The sequence below is a fragment of the Aulonocara stuartgranti genome, assembly GCF_965226115.1.
Source record: "Aulonocara stuartgranti genome assembly, chromosome: 1".
NCBI lineage: Eukaryota > Metazoa > Chordata > Actinopteri > Cichliformes > Cichlidae > Aulonocara > Aulonocara stuartgranti.
This window is the reverse complement of record NC_138939.1, coordinates 17,246,822-17,263,308: the sequence shown is the minus strand read 5'-3', so window position 1 is coordinate 17,263,308 and position 16,487 is coordinate 17,246,822.

Below are 16,487 nucleotides of genomic sequence, written 5' to 3'. Positions count from 1 at the left end.
ACCCTCAAGCATCCCGTACTAATAAATCTAAAACCAAGAAATCACCTTTATGACATTATGTCAAAGCTTTCTCCATGTTGCACAGCCTGCCACAGGTTTAACAAAAAATCGCTGCCCGAGAAGGCTCCCACATATCAAACGCACACGCACACATACAATTTCAACCACGCACTCTCAAGCACATTTGTCTCCTTTAAATCTACTAATCGCTTGGAGACATCTCCACAGATAATTACATTATTTCCCAAGCAAGCATATCAGAATCAAAACCGTCTAGTACCGACTCTACCATAACCTGAGCAAAGTGGGCGGCCTCTGTGGGCTCCCAATTTGGATCATTTTCATGCTCAGTCATCTCCTTTAAGCCTTGAAATAGAAATAGACAACGTTGTATATAGGCATTTAGCTCATGCAGCTCAATCTCGGACCACACTGTCATCTCATAAGGTGAAACACCTTCCTCAGTCACTATGTGACATTTACAGGTCACCTCTAGTCGACCCTCTTCCTCTGCAATTTGTATGTTACAGGTTGCAAAATAAATCACAGGCATGTTTGCTTATTCTATTTAAACAACGATTTTACAGTATTAAATGGGACTGTTTAGTGCATGGGACACAACACAATCATTTACTGTTAAAGCGACAAATGTCAAACAGGTTCTAACAGGTCCACTTTATTGCGTGCTCATTGAGTTACTCCTATCAAAGCTATTTAACAAGTTCAATTTACACATACTCATTAATCTGTCACGCTTATTAGTGGCTCATGGTTGCTTAAAGCCTATGTCTGACTTGACCACAGAGTTAGAGCATCATTCAATCCTCTCAGGATGACCACTCCACTTACTCTGCATCCAGTCAGCTCATGTATTAACAACCCTTGCAGACTGTAACCCTTTTATTTTTTGTTTATGCCTTCAAATCCACCTTAAATCTTCTTTACCTAAACGTTGGTTTTAAACACAAACAATTCTTATATTCTATTTTGAAACGCTGTCACCATTCATATATTTACAATGTTGTTATTTACTAAGCCAGCATTTTAACTGCAGACATTTATCCACATTTGCAAACAATAGTTATAGAGCTGAATGACACGCAAAACCGAAAGCATAGTCCTCTCATGCGCTCTGCATCAGCTGCCTCATTTGCATGCACACACACTCTTCATCTAAGAATAGCAGCAGGCAGTCAGTGCATTGCTGACTCGACCCACAGAGATCTTTTTTAATACAGAGACGTCTTATATTTACAACTGCACAGATTTTAAACCTTTTAACACCTATCAAATTTCGACAAATTTAACATAACCGTTTTTTGCGATCAATTAACCAGTATCAAGACTTTAACTGTTTCTGGCCTCATTTCTAAAATCCCTAACTCAATTTAAAAGCGTCAACCAACCCAAACTTTTTGAAGTTTTAGGTTAAAGTTACACGCCCGAAATCCACTTCTGCTGGCCAAAAAAGCGCAGATACCGTTGCAAACGGTAAGGAGACTCTAGCTCCTAGCTATTTTGGAGGTTCCCAAGTTCTCCCCGGTTGCCAACCGTACTAACCCTATTCGCCGATAGGTCAGGGCCAAGCGTCCTTGGCCGGGAGGGAGCGTTACCTCCGAGAACTGCGCTTCCTAGAACCCCCACGGTTCCGTTCTAGAATAATTTATAATACTTTGAAACACCAATCAACACCCGAAACAAGTGTATAACTGAAGCAGGTGCAACCTAGTGGTCAAATGGAGACTCCAACTCACAAAATGACCGCTCAGGTCCACTTTATGACCAAATTTGGACTCTAACCAACAAAATAACCAATTCCCTACCAAACTACTTGAGACTCTAACTCAATTTCTTTGGGACTTCAACCCAGTATTTAAACTTTTCTTATCAGACTCTTAACTACTTTCATTTCTTCTTAGCAGAACTCTAACTGCTTCAACTCATGAGATTTTCATCAAAATCAAAACAGACATCCACCAGTAACTTCAGTGAGTAGACTTAAATTTTATCATATCCAATTTGGCACACTTTGGAAATAATTCAACAGGTAGTGCCTTACCTTTTGGATAAGCCGGCTTATGCCCACTCACTTAGACCACTGGAATTCATGTCTGCCCGTCAGACCACCCAAGACCCCGGATTTCTCCGTCCAAACCTCCAACTCTCCCTCCTCAATAACCGGACGAAGCCCCCAAATGTTAAGATTCAATATTGAGGAAGGGTACAAGAGGTGATCGAAGAATAACCACACCGATCCGGCCGGGTAAAGTCAAACGAAGATTTTAATGAATACACGCGTGGGAAGACAACTCTGTACGCAGACAGGAAGTAGTCTTCGACTTAATCAAAGCATGAACAGATATTTTATAGCATCAGGGTTTATTTACTGACGCCCCTTCATACGTCACAGATACATTTTATACATAGATCAGATCAACATCATCATGACTTTTCACCTAGAAAATCATCTTCTATTTTCATGGCTAGCCCTTCCTGTCTACCTTTCAGTTCTTGTCTTGTTCCTCTTTCTTGCCGAGACACCAAGAAACGGTTCCTCTTTTACCAAGACAATTTTGCAGTTACAGCCAAACATAACTAACCTCTCCTCTAAATAAATCTAATTTAAAGTGTGTGTGTGTGTGTGTGTTGACCTCACATGCTCTTTGTGTCACCTCTTCACCTACTGTCTGTGTCTCGTCCTCAAATGCTCTTTCTTAATTCACCTGTTGCACTTCTGACCTTTTACCAGACCAGAAGCTCACTGAGACTATGTGTATGTCTTCTACTAAATAAATGTTTTAATCAAGAACCTCTACTAAAACCTTAATATAAAATGATCTGATATATAAGTGTTTTGTAAGCATGTATTGCAATTCCTTCTCTGGCTCCAAGTCACTTGCACAATAGATTGTCCGAACATCGCGCCGAACAAAGCTTCCGACCCCCAATTAATTGACCGAGCTCCAACTCTTTAATAAGCACAGATATGCATTGTGTATAAAATAGTCATAGCTGCTTAAGGCCTTCTTAAAGCTATCTGTTACATTGTTAAAGCCTCGTCTTAGCCTGCGGCTCAAAATAACTTCCTGCTTCTTTCTGCATACAACTTCCTGTCAGCCTGCAACTCAGTCTTTCTGAAAGAGACACTGTTTAAACCTTGGAATGCAATATCCATGCTGCAGATTATATTATTAATGCAATGACAATTATTTGACAATAGCAGTAAAATAATTTCCCTCCTCGACAGTATCTAGGTCGGCTAAGGCTTTGACCTTGACCTTCATTGTTGGAGCCCAAGGTCAAAGTTGACCTTAGAAATTTTTCAAGAAATCATGAAGCGTAATATATCACATGAAATGGCATGGAGAGAGCTGTACAACACACCTTTTTAGTCTTTCAATGTGATCCCCTGTGACATCACTATGACGCTATAACAGGCTGACGCCAGCATGATGTAATAAAAACACCATAAAGCATCAAAGTTTCGACTCCATGAGTGCTTTTATTTGAAAAGTGTTGTAATTAAATTATGCTTCCCAAACAAATACACATGTGCGGCTTGGCACTTGTGCTGTACGTAACAAGTCACGTGACGTGACGCTGCGGCTGTGATTGGTTCGGCTCTGCGCTTCTTAATAGTTGGGTTGCGGTCACGTGGTTCTGATGACGTGCGGAGGCAGCGCGATTTTTGAGTGGAGGGCGGAAGTAAACATGGAGGACACTGTGGAGAGTCAGGAGAGCAGCTATTGTGCAACTTTAGACCCCGTTTCTCGGGAGAGATATAAACAGATAGTTAAAAAATATATCGGACGTGATCCGTATTCTTTGAAAATGTCCGAATACACCACAGAAGTAAAGGATTTGCCTACTATCGAGGCTGTGGATATCACCAACTACTTGGTCCTCCAGACTTCTTACTACACTAGGCAGCAAATGAAAGCTTTCAAGAGTCTGGAGGCGTACAATTTTTTTGTCAGCGGGTGGGTCCACAACCTTGGAACAAAACGTCTCCGTGATGGATACAGTTTGGTGTTTGCAAGGGTGAGTGTTTGTTCTTATATTGCTTTATCTTAAACACGCTAACAGTTAGCGGTAGCGGCTTTAACGTCAACAAACATGCCACATCCTTAGGACTTCGTTAGAGTGACAGTTGTTTGTTTCAAGGTAAACCATTCTCAGCGGTCTAACGAGACACCTCTGAAGACTTGGGTAATTGCAAAGGAGGATGGAGAAGTGATTAGTAATAAGTGCCACTTTTTCTTTTTTTCTGAATAAAATGGTATGGATTTACTCTGTGATTAAAAAATCACAAACATGTAATATGTAACTTGGACCATAATCATTACAGATAATGGCATCTTTTTCTCTTTGACATGATTCTTGTTTGTTTTACATCTCAGCACAATATCTTACCTGGATAAGTGAATGTCTCATTCACACTGAAGTCTTCTGGTTGTGGATTCTCAGCTGGAAGCTGCAGTTCGGGGTTCTCCACTGTCACTAGGCTCAAATCCGGGCTCTCAGCCGTCTGTTGCATATCCAAAATCGCCTCTGCACATCGATGCTGTTCTGCCTTAAGCTTCATTCTTTTCTCTCGTTTGAGAACTGATTCCGATCTGGGTTTTCGTTCGTAGCCGAGATTGACCGTCGGAGCCCAGTCCTCCGACTCTTCGTCATCCAAAGCACTTGGGCAGCCTATAGTCCCAATCAAGTCAATATTAGACTACTAACTTAAAAGCACTAAGTAAACGAGAATTTAACGACAACCTAATGCTAATAAGTTCGTTTGCAAACATAACATTACCTCTGACGAAGTGGTCGCTGCAGACACGGGCATTGGCAGACTCTGCTCCTCCCGACTGTAAACGTAAATTTAAAATCCATTTTTTCCTACGTTTTTCGGTTAGAATTTTCCATTTTTCTCCTCTTCGTTGGGCTATTTTTGGTACCCTAAAATACCGTTTATCAGTTTCTCTGGTCGACCTACTGGAGCATCCGTAAACACAACAGGACATAGGCATTTTGCGTACTGTCTGTCTGTGATTTTGCGCTTATCTTTTTCACTTCCGACCGCCAGTCAAATTTCGCGCTTTACGTCGACGTCACGTCTACGTCAAATGAAACCTAGCTATTTGGATTGGCTGTTCTTTTTATTTAAGAGGACAAGAGCGGTGAGGCCTATCGCAATAGTTTAATTTTTCTATCGAGAAAAAGTTATTTCGCAATACATATTGTTATCGTTCTATCGCCCAGCTCTACAATGGCGGCAGCTAGTTAGTTTTAATATTACTCTTATTATTCTTTCTGGGTCACAAAATAAACGTTTAACATATTTTCAGGCGAGAATGTAGCTGTGTAAACCTCAAATATCTGCTCAGTTTATTAAGACACCGCATATTTTCAAAAACGCTCCGACGTTTTCGGAGACGTCTGTTACCCACTAGCTCGATAGCTAGCCGGGGGCTAGGCTCACTAGAGCCCGTGAGAACACCAGACTCCCAGCAAATCATTTTCAAACCCACCGCTGTCTTTCGCTACTCAGGTTAAATATATATGAGTCACTTAGATAACTTCAAAATGTTATTGTTTGGCTTTTTTTTTAGTATTTTATTTGTTCCTGAGTAAATCGGTTTGGCTGAGATTAAAGTTATAGTTTTTACACAGCTGAATAAACGTCAAGCAGACAACTGATTATCAGATGTGTGAGATGCTCGAGAATATACTCCGGTGTCCTGTTATATTTTAGATAACAAGGAGTTTATTAAACTTCACCGAAACATTAAAATTTAATGAACTATCATCTTGTCTTTATTTTTAGTTAGCACATACCTTAAACACTTAAAGCTGTAAGCTAATGATAGTTATATAAGAGCAGATGCATGCTGGTGCAATAAGCTGTACGTTTTACATCCAATGGATGATGATCTGATTAGTCAACTAATCGAAAAAATAATCGGTGACTTGTCAACTATCAAAATAATCGTTTGTGGCAGCCCTAGTGATGGACAAAGATCAAGGTTGGAAGTGAGAGTGTGGAATGGCCTGAATAATGTATCCTGCCAACATTGTCGGGGTTTCAAGTCTGTATACATAGTCACACCCAAAGTGTTAGTAGGAATACTTTGGCAGACCTGCATTTACATGCATCTTTGGGTTAAGCACACAAGTACACACATGTTTCCAATTCAGTAGACAGGCAGGAATATAATGCTAAGTGGCAGGAACGGGGTCAGGTTCCCCATAGGTCCGCCTGCACTGGGGTGGGCGATGGGTTTAGAAGTGGCTCCAGGAGTGTGTATTTACATATGGGTTTGCCAAAAAAGAGTGTGTGTTTGAGATTGGGTTGTTTTCACAGAAATGTGGGTGGAAGGAGCGGAACCCACCCTGAGTCACGAACAGAGGGCTGATTGTGCAGCAGAAAGAGTGGGCAGGATGGCCCGAATTGGCTCTGGGGAGAAGGTATGACAGAATGCGTTTCCCCTAAAGCCACACTGTGACAGGTGGCAGAGAGACTGCTGTCACATTACATCTTTTCCCACCTTCAGACCAAAACCATTAGCGAGAGAATCATGTATAAATAAATGTATATGTGATATTTTTGTTTTTTCACTTAGTAACTGCTCACTTCAGTTGTTGATTCTAGGAACAACGTTATATAAAAGTATAAAAATGGGAAGGAATGCACAGTGTATTGTGGTTCCATGGTCTGAACTGCCATCTTTCATTGACTATGCTCAAAATCACATCTCTCCCACTGTACCTTTCAGACCTGAAGTGTAATTTCCCAACTCTAAATCCAGAAGTGCTACCGGGGGACACGTTGGGTAGATTACGAGGTTAAAGCTTCATTTTGTCCCTGAGCTGTGGAGAAAACGAAAAGCAACAAACTTGAGTGTGACCTGCACTGGTTTGTGGTTCCATAGAGAGCCCAGGGGCAGCCCCTAAAGCTCTGAGGTGTCTGAACCACCTCCACTCACTTCTCTCACAGCCTCAAACTGTTATTGAGCTGGGGGCCAGGAGGGGCTGGCTGGAAATATTGTTTAATGTTTTTGAACAGAGAAAGGGCAAGATACAGTACAGCTGCACACGGCCAAAAGCCACAACCCTGATAGTACAAAGTAACGGATACAATTCACACACTGTATGTGTGTGTTTGAACTATACAAGGACCACCGAGCAGAACTGAAAAACTAAACACTGATCTAAGTTTATTTCCTTCTCTTTATTCAAAGAAACTCCTCTTCTCTGTACCTGAACTGGGTGCATTTGCTTTCATGTAAGGATAGGTCAACTTATTATTATTACTTTGGTTATGGGAGAAACATGTTTGGTCAGAAGGCTGTTCTCCAGCGACAAATTTCTCCCGAGAATAGGATATGCGGATATGCTGACCACATCAGGGGAGAAGAACAACAAGGTGTGTGGTTTTATAGTATATCTTTTGAGGCCATCTGTAAAAAAAACTTGCACTGCTGCCATGAAATCTCTTTAAAAATAAAATAAAAAAATGAAAAGGGACGATTGTAAACAGACAGAATATTGCAAGTACAAATTTATATTTTATTATTATTTTTTAATGAGTTTTGGGTATAACAACATAAGATTTGTGTAGCACTTATTAATTTTTATTTCAAATTCCAAATTGCTTTATGAAGTAAAATGAAAACAAAAATGTGACATAAAACAAATGTTTGTTCAGCAAAATGTGAAGTCATTAACAGTAACAATATGAATACAGCCTATTTTAATTTAGCTTAAACCAATTTTTAAAACAAAAAGAAGGAAAAAGCATTAAAAAATATTTTCTGAAGTAACTTGAGCATACTAATGTTAGTCTTACTTGCAGAAATGTTCACAGCTTTAAAATAATACTATTCTACAATTTATTTTTTAGACGGCATTGTTTTCGATTTAAGTAAAGGCTTGTTGACTACTGCTTGTGTTATCTGTAATAAAGCGTAACCAGATCTATCCTGCTACGGCCTAATTTCCTACCACTGCTAGTACTAGTTACTTTCATCACAGCACCAATCGTCTGTTCAACTTATCATGAAGGACAAATAAACCAAATGATTCAGAGAAGTCATGGATCGTAAATGAGATTCAAAATGATTTCCACCCTTAACAATGTTTTGTATAAAGTTAAACAGAAAACTGTTACTGACAGCAGGACATTATACACCAATTCCCCTGGTCTCCCCCTAGCCTTCCACTGCATTCATAAATATACCCTCGCCTGCTTCCCCTAATTACCTAGCATGAGCATGGCTGTTTCCACTTCCCTCTCACACATAATAGAAACTGCTTTTTAATATCCAGGCATCATAAAATGTCATGCTGACTTAACAGACATGAGGAGCAGAAGGAGCAATAACAGAAGGGGAGGTAGGGCTTGGGGAGGGGGGCTAAATGGAAGCAGTTCAGAATAGGGAATACGGTTTGGGCAGAGGAGGTTCAGACTCAGGATAGAACCTGAACTCACTACTTTACTTTTTTCCTTTGTTTCTTGCCACCTTCTGTCATTCCGTCTTTTCTTCTTCTTTTTTTACTTTCTTCCATTTGTTAATTTGTTTCGCTTTTCCACTTTTTCCAAACAGTGGATTCCTGTGGAATGAAACAATTTAGCAACTGTTAACGCATTTTAGTTTGATTTGATTACATTAAGAACTTTGCTTCCCTTCATCAGTGGGTTACAAATGAACTGCTTTCATCCTAACAGTCTCTAACCTCAGCCTTTTATACTGTTATGACATTTTCTTATTCTAAAACTTTAAGAGCTCTCATCGCTGGAAAACGGCCAGTAGATTTCAGATTAGTTGACTTTATAGTCAGCTTAGCTTTTATAGCTTGTCATTACTCAGACATCTGAAGCATTTCAACAGGAACATTAGTCAACCTGTAGCCAGCACCACCCACTGGGACAACAGAGACGAATGACCTGCCAGGTTCTGCTGCATTTTTCACCATCCCAAGGAAAGACAGAGATGGCTTTCAGTAGGGAGAAAATTCAAGTTATATCCCATGTTAGCATCTTGTTTGGACTGAAATTAAAAGAACACCTGCTTGTTCTCTTTTCTTTGCGATTTTGACATGTGTTTTCGTTTAGTCTTGCAGGTGCTCAGGTCTTGTATGGTATAAATGGCAGAATTGGGTCATTGTGACGATGGCTGTTGAAAAGTCACTTCTTTTTTTTCTCCTTTTTTTTTTAAAGATAAAGTATAATAATTTCCACTCTTCCCGTCGGCTAGGTCCAGCCTCCTGCTTGCCTCTCTGGGCTTTCATTAATTTTTCACTGGGCAGTATGTGATGGATAGGTTGTATTTATTCACTGCTGGGCGTCTGCTATGTGAATATGACTCATTTTGGGGCATTACGTATTCATGGCTTGGGATAGGCTGTATACAGGAAGTTATAATTAATGTGTCACAGTAGGAGGTGTTGGTAGACGGAAGGTTTGTTGGAGGGTGTTGTGGAGCATAATGTGATTTACAGTACAAACAACTGGGAAGATGTTTGTCTGCTGTCCAAAAACTGAAAGGCAGTGCTTCCTTCTCAGTAAAGACCCTGACATGTTTTCCAAGAAAATAATGTCCTGCAAGACATAATCCACACCGAAAAGACTAACTGCGATTTTAAATGTATGGAATAGGATTCTTTGGGCAAGTGGAGTGTATTGGAGTGCGATTTAACCCTAATTTGTTATCACTGATTCTTACTACTGCAGGTCTATAAAATCAACTTAGTTCGGTGCAGCTGGCCAAAAGGTAAGCAGATGTTTTAAATAAGCAGCTGTTTAACACATCTTCTCGTCTTACTTGATATATGGAGGTGTTCTTTGCAAAGACAGAAGCCAGACTCGAAAACTGCTGCTTGGTGGTTAGACCGAGTTAAATTTTACAAATAGCTCATCTTTGTTTTATTTTTAATTGTAAACATCAGGATTACAGCTACTATATTTCTATATTTAAACTCAAAGTTTTTCTAAACTCAATCTTTTTTTAGATGTACCATTTTTCATTTTTTGATTGTTATCACAAAAATAAAACATTATTTTTGTGATAACAGAAGTTATTAAAATGTACAAATTCCCCCAAACTGCACTAAGTTGCATGGTTTTCACTCAATTAAACAGCTGACAAAAGCAGGTGCAGCAGATTTATATAACAAAACAAATGGCAGTTACTTGCGTCCTTTTCAATTATGTTTACAAATTGCCAGATAAGAGGTCATCAAGTCAACACTTTTCTCTTTTTCCCTTCTCTATTTTCCCGATAACTACTCAGAGTGCTGGATACAATAACTTTAGGTTTAGCCATATTTCCTTTGTTAGCTTGTTTAAAATGTCAATATTAGGTGTGTGAAGGCCATTTCAGTGTCTGATTAGGTTTGTTTTAGTTGGTTGTCCCCCTGGGGTTAACTTTGGTGATCTTTTTGTGTTCACTGGCTGCGAGTATGCATAAAACCTTTACCACTGTGCACGTGTTGTGGATGCTCAAATCTCAAAGACTGACACAGTTGAGTTTGACCGCCCAGTCACCGGTTGAGACCAAGAATGGAAATCAGGCTATTTGGTTCATTTGCTGGTGGATCGGTGCATCACCAGTTGTTTAGTTGGGGCACCATGGTGGTTATGTGGCTGGCACTGTTGCCTCAGCATTGGTTTGTGTATGTTAGCAGCAGACTGTCAGGTCCTCTAATGAACATTTCTTTCTTTCTATCTTTCAAATTTTGTTTATGTCAATAATCCTTTGTTATTAAGATTTGTAAGTCACAGTGGTACCTATCCCCACTTCTCTTTGGCACTAGTGTGTGCCAGGGTCCTGGGTAATAGCCAACCTTTAATCACATACAGTTTGTTAGTGTCTGTGGCTCTGACCATTTCCAGGTGCATGACCTGATTTTCCTGCTGGGTAGGTGGTCCAGAGGAGGCACCAGACCGTTTATCACAGAGCAATAGTCCATTAGAGGAAAAGCTTTTGTGGATGTGTGGATGTGTGTATATGTGCATTTACTAGAGTAATTTCTTCTCTAATGCAAAGTGACAGACAGAATTATGGGTGTCCTTTCTATCTTTTTTATTCACTTGCTCCTCTGCGAAGCTCACTGCTGTAAGTAGTTCTTTCCTTCTCTGTGGAAGTTTGTGTAAATATGACTGCTGCCCTGTATTCGTGGATGTCAGCAGATCTAGATCCCTCCACTGAGCCTCATAACCTTGTGGGAAGAAACAGGTATGAGGCCAAGGGAAATGTGGTAACACCAGTGTGAGGCCAGTTCTAATGGTAAATGGCATTAGTTAAAGCACAAACTGGCAGTTACCTTGATCAAAGAAAGCACACTGATTTAGTAATGTTTAATTGAAATTGAAAATTGAGAACAAAGGTTATCATCTTACTGTTTTGCTTCGGGTGAGGAATTTTCCAGAGACCCACTAAGTAAACTCACTGCAGTTTGAAGCCACAAACCAGCACACAGTCACGGGCCAGAAAGAATTAGATCTGATCCACAGTTTGGGAAAACTTCACAAACTCTCTCCACCCTCTATTCATGCCTTCTTTTGAGTTTTTGTAATTTTTAAAGGTACCCTACTTAATTTTCTTTTTTTCCCCTGCTTTTCTGTCTTTGCTCTTTATTTATATTGCACCTCGTGTGGACATATTTCACCTACCTTAATCATATTAAATGCATTTTTGTTGTTTATTGTTCGACAGTATTAGATTGGGTGAGGAATAATAAGAAAAGGGTGAGATTCTGAATAGAGTCCCTGTACCTACTGTTAGCTTTAACAACATTTGTTATTGTGTTATGTTATATAATCAGATCTGTTTCCATATCGTGAAGTAGTTTTGCTTAAACTGCCTACGATGCATTGGCTTTACTGAGAATCAGCTGTGGTACAGATGGTGGTTATTTGACATAGATTTTTGGGCTCGGCAACAGTTTATTTAGAATTTTGACAGAGACTGCACCATATGTGAACCTCAGTATGATAACTAGTGGAATGTATTGCACTAGGGGAGTAATATTGCATTAGGGGTGGGCTTAAAGAATTTCAGAGCAGTCTGCTTTCTGTACTGAGCGCATTGCTCAAGAATATCTTCCTTTGTGGTTCAGAGCTGTTTCCTGTTTACTACATTTAAAAATGCATGCACTTTGACACCTATGGTGATATTGCAGATAGTGTTAGCTGATTCCAAAGTACAATGAAACCGTCAGAAAGGGACATGGTATGTAAACCTGTGCTGAATAATCATGATCGACAATCGGGGGTGTGGGTTGGTGCGTTACTCGTGGGTACTAAATGTGATTGCCATCAATACAAGGATTTTGGTGGATGTGGTGATGTTGTGGTGTGATGTATATCTGTGTGTGTGTGTGTGTGTTTTAAACTGTGGATGTTAATACTCATTTGGTATTTATAGTTGTGTTATCTAATATACTACACTGATACTTTGGTTGTGACTCCAGCTATTCTGAAGTAGAGTGAAATATTAAAACGTTTGAAAAAGAAAGCATGGAAAAAAAATCTTTGTGTTCAAGAACGATAAATTCTAAGGATTTTACTGCCTTGGTCTCTCTTTCAAATGCAAAACAGCTTGTTATTTTTGGGAAATTTTTAAATACATACTCCCCAACAAATCTAAAAGGCTTGGCAGTGCCCTTTTAGGTTATATGTTTAAAGATTTCTGTAGTGTTTATGGTGTGTGAAATGCACTTTTGGAAAATGTCCAGTTTTCCTGTGGAGAGTGTACGTTTTAATTGAATTCCAACACATTTCAGAGGCTCCTCAAAACTTACCCTCAAATGTAATGTGAAAGCCAGATGCTGCATCGGGCGTGTAGTGTGTTGGTTTGAGTTACAGGCGCAAACAGATAGACTCTGGTCCAGCAGACTCAGTTATTGCTCAAGTCAAACACAATCAAAGTGACTTTAAACAAAATATATGCTAGTTTATCATGAAATGCTGAGTTGCTGAATGCTGAGGATGTTGTGATAATTATCTACAGTTCTTCTTTTGAGTTGCCAGACATTTTCAAGTAGCCTAAAAAAATATTTATTTTTCCTGAAGGGGAAAATACACAAGTAAGTATATATAAAATATACATTTATTTTTTCCCACTATACACACCCACTCTCAAACTAATACACTTAAGAACTGCTAGACCGTTTACAAAACAACATTGCCTGACTGCTAAAATTATTATTATTATTGTGTAAAATTATTTGAGCTGCATATTTAATTTAAAATGTGTCTAGGATATTGTTAAATACCAGAGGTGGGAATTGTCAGAAACAACATGATACGATAATCAGTATAATAAACGATATTATCACAATACTTCACTCATGATACAATATTATTGTGACTTTTTACATTTTGAGACACGGTGAATTTTGTGTGTATACTTCAAATTCATCCATCCATTTTCTTCCGCTAATCCAATTCAGGGTTTCAGGGGGTTACCACAGGGTGAGAGGCAGGGTACACCCTGGACAGGTTGCCAGTCGGTTGCAGGGCCAGGACAGACAGACAGAAACCATTTGCATTACCATTCACACCTGTGGGGGAATTTAGAGTCACCAGTTAAGCTAACCCTCACCAGGTGTATGTCTTTGGACAGAGAATCTATGCAAACTTGGCAGCTGAGTTGCTGAGACAGCTCAGACAGCTGAGTTGGACACAATAGAGATGGCTTCACCTTGGCCACATGGAAGGTGGGATGAATTTTTAATCTTAGTCCCACCAAACTTACTTTGGAAATAGTGAAGACTTTAAAAAAAACCCAGAGTATTAGTAAGCACTTAGTGGGTTGTCTTGAGTCGACTGCTAGACCTTTGGGACAGTTTTGTAGGTTGGAGCAGTTTAGGTTTGTGGTTGAGTGATCTTTTCTATAGTTTACTCAGTGCATTGTCTCGCTGTGAGACTGACAATAAGTTACACCATTGTTGCTTGGGTGCAGAAGGAAGTGGGTAACATGCACTTGTTAAGGTAGCACTTTCCACCCCCTATAAGGAAAACTTTGTGGCCCAAACATTAAAAACACAACAACACTTTCTCAGTTCAAGCACGATGGGAAAGATCAACAGGCCACATTCATATACGATGATGAAAGATTTAGCTTAAAATAATTAGTGCGCAGATATGAGCTGAAGAGCCAAAACAGCGCTAATTCAAAAGATTGCTTACTGAGGAGATGAGTTAAACAGATGAATTAGTATCCTGTTAAAATTCACACCATATTAACCTAAAAGTTAAAACATCCTGTTTTGCCTCGTTTTTAATAATGACGGTTGAACGTAGCTTCCCAAGTACACATTCATTTCGTGTATATGTGTGAGAATAAAATGAGCGTGTGCGTGTAAGTGTCAGTTGTTTGCAGTTGTGCTGAAATGAAACTGAAGTGAGACAGATTAAATTTGATTCAATGTAATAAAAATAATATAAATTTTAAAGTAAAAAAATCACCAGTCTGTTGAAGATTACATTAAAACTCAACTGTCCCTTAAGGTTGGGCAGTCAATTTTGCCAATGGACCACAATGCTGAATCCAGTTCCTCCCAGTAACAGTTAGCTCTCTTTTTAAACTTTATGGTGCAGCCCTGCACAGCACTCTATTTTCTCATGTAGTCCTTTCAGAAAATTGGTTAACAACTTGGCAATAATTCGTCATCCATTGACACAACTCTAGCAATGATGATCCACAGCCTTTTAAAGTTCTAGAAGAAACCTCCTCAGCCCTGATGCAGGTGCAGGCACCTCAGCTCCAGGCCTTTCCATGTTTGCAAAATGTTGAAGCTGATAACTGTAAGGACATGAAAACTGGTGGCAGCATTGAGCATGGTGTTGGGACTTGGGAGCTACTGTGGGCTTCACAGGTGCAATGTTAATTTTGTCATCTAATATTTTTTGACTAACTAAAATAAAGTTGTATTTCAACACAACGTGTTGCATTGTTTGTCATCAACAAAAAAAACGCAACAACTGAAATAATCTTCAACACAAAAAACTGGCCAAATTGTTTTTTAAATGTTTTAATATAAAGTCTTATTTAGTGCCCCATGGTCACTATCACCAAAATTTTATCTTAATATTTTTAAGTTTCATAGTTATAAATAAAATGGCTTTTTTCACTAATCAATTAAAAATATCAGCTCAGGCATTGTGGTTGAGGTTTTACATTTTTTCCATGAAACCGAGATTTAACCAAGATTTTAATGTTTTCCGCCCATGATATAATAAAAACAATGTCGAGAAAAAAAATGTGAACATATTTTCATAGCTTGTGAAATAAAAAGCACACAATTAACCCCACATCTGCACTAAATGATCTCATTTTTTTCTTAACGCTCAAGATTTAATAAAATATATTGTGAATACAACTATCATAAAATAGCTAATAACCCCCGTGTGGTAATAGTTAATATGAACTATAAAATTTAGCCATGTATAAAAAACTTGCATAAGATGTGGCCTACTTCATATAGTGAATCATATAAGATTTCATGATTTACTCATGAAAGTGGCCACTTTCTCATTACTTTCATATACTGTTTTAGTAAGTATTCAAAACATACAAGTTTCATTTATATAATTTTTGAAGGGATCTTGTATCTGTTTTCACTCTTGTATGCATTTCATACAAGTTTCACACAAGACAGATGCAAACTTTATAAGATTTATATTTATCTTTTCCATATGGGTCTGCTCAAGTCATATCATATGACATAAAGCAAAGAGATGCTGTCCCAGGCTCTTGGCATTTACATAAAAAGGATGGAAGCTCGGAGAAAATAAGAAATTAACAATAGCCGAGACACAATACCACTTGCAAAAGCATTTTATGCAATAAGCATAATTGTTTTCTTAACGAACACGTGATTTATAAAATGGTTCTTTTCCTTGAGCCCACCAATATCTGATTAGTGGTCATAGATTTTTATTGTAGCCCCAATTGATTCTTTTGCTTGAGAAAGTGGCTTTTGCCTTCTCACACTGCAAAGGTCAATCAGTCTATTAATCAATTGACTGTACAGGTAGTTGCATCTGTACTATTATACACACTCACTTTTGTGTTCTGCCTGGAAACGATATCAACTGTTTCAGCTAACTTTCTATAGCTTTATAATCTTAACTTTCCCTTTAGGTCACATCGGACTTAAAGAGAAACATATTCAACAACTTTTATATGTAGAAAAAGCAGTTTACACATTTATCAATACACCAGCTTTGATGTTAGCGTGTTTTTGAAATACTAATGTCTAACTTTGCTCTGCCTCCTTTGGTTTCCCCAATGTACCGGACACACGCACTCAAAAAATAGAACGCAAAGAGCCTTTCGATGTCAGGAAAATATTCACTGCCACCCTACCTCCCTTTCTCAAGCCATCCTAAATCATCTGTAGTAGTTTAACTCTCCATCATTAATCACAAGTGCTTTGAGTTTTCCTGTTTCTGACTGGACAGGCTGCTGGAAGAAATACAGTACTCG